Genomic DNA, 1,702 nt, shown 5'->3' on the forward strand with positions numbered 1-1,702 from the left:
AGAAGTGGCTGGGGAGAGGGAGGTCTGGGCCTCCCTTCTGAAGCTGCTGCCCCCGCGACCCGACCCCGGATAGGCGGAAGAAAATGGATGGATGGATGGATGGATGGAAAATCAACTTTTGTTTCTAAAAGCAAATATATTCTGAGAAGTACTAATTATACAGATTAAATTCTTCACAAAATTTAATGTCACATTGGTCCACAGCACCTCATTACATCTTGCTGCATCATTTGCAAATTGTTGTACCAACTATTTTTACGTAATGTAAATAAAAAGTAATTTTAAAAATTAATTTTGATGAATGGGGTTTTGAAGACTGTASTTTGAACAATAATTTAAATATACTTTTAAGTCTATCTTGTTTCTGATGTATGAGGCATCAGCATTTCGGGACTCCGACTCTTGCAAAACACTTCAGGACTTTGTGTCCCTGCTGTCGATGCAGCACRGGGGCTACACAAACTGAGGCAACACAAGAGGCAAACTGAGTCATAAAGGCAGCTGCACTGTTGGACTGAGACTGTAACCAGGCCTTCTGACAGCTTAAATACACCACCCAAACTAAAAGGCTCTGTTAGACTTTAGTCACATCAGACTGTGGCAGTGCAGCTCAAGCTGATTGCCAAAATTGCAGGCTTTGCTCTATTTATGCCATTTAGACGTTGTTTTTTTTGTGTAGTCTTAAAAAGAAAAAAGTTTAAAAAGTAAATTGAGTACAACTAATGGTTGTTAAAATTTAAACTGTGATAATTTCAATAATTAACAAAAACACAATTTCATTCAAAAAATGCGACAAACCTTTTAGTTTCGGTGGTTCATCTTTTACTCAGAGACACATTTAGATTGAAACACACAAACTTGGATTTTCTGAATAAATCATTTAAAAATAAAAAAAACCAAACGTACATCTGTTAGGTTCCACATCAACAGTGCCTGGCATCCATTTTTYATGCACCCCGGGTACCTCCGACCTCAGTGAGCTCCAGAGGAAACTCCACTTCCTGCTCGTCGAACTTAATCTCTGTGTTGTCTTTAATGCCACCATTACCTCGTTTTCCGCCCATGTTTTCCCAAACTGTTTTACCCTAGATCCCAACCCGCCTCAGCCCACAGAACATCAAATCCCACTTTTGAACAGAAGTCCTCGTGGTACAGAATGTATAATTCATCTCCATGACCACACACTGCTGAATATTTCACTCTAAAAGTCATTTATAATTATGCTTAACTTTATGTCATGCTGTCACTCCAGTGCAATGCAGCCCTTCAGGCTTCTAAAATACTATTTCCWTGCCGTTGCAGTCAGCTTCCTCGTCTTGCGGAGGCAGTAGATGGCTCAGTYACTGTCAGCTGGTGAGTCAAAACTCACCTTTCACCCCTGGCCTTGCCTCCAGTGCAACACATAAAGGCCTGCAGTTGCTAACAAAAACTGTGTTGCTCAAAAAGCTATATCACKGCGCTTGTGGGAAACAAGATAAAGCAAGCAGTAATGAATCTCACGAGAGTGATAATGAGACTTAATGAGAGTTAATGTGGGTATACTGATCAGGAGAGCAGGGAGACCCCAGGTTAATTTGTACATCTACTAACAGGATAAAGACTGAGCAGGGAGGAAGTACAGATGCATTTACGGGGTGCCATTTGTAAAGCAACTTGTGCATAAAAATACCAGCTACATTTTGTCACATTTAGCTTCAAACAC

Source organism: Austrofundulus limnaeus, unplaced genomic scaffold (genome assembly GCF_001266775.1).
Source record: "Austrofundulus limnaeus strain Quisiro unplaced genomic scaffold, Austrofundulus_limnaeus-1.0 Scaffold308, whole genome shotgun sequence".
In the NCBI taxonomy this organism is placed as follows: domain Eukaryota; kingdom Metazoa; phylum Chordata; class Actinopteri; order Cyprinodontiformes; family Rivulidae; genus Austrofundulus; species Austrofundulus limnaeus.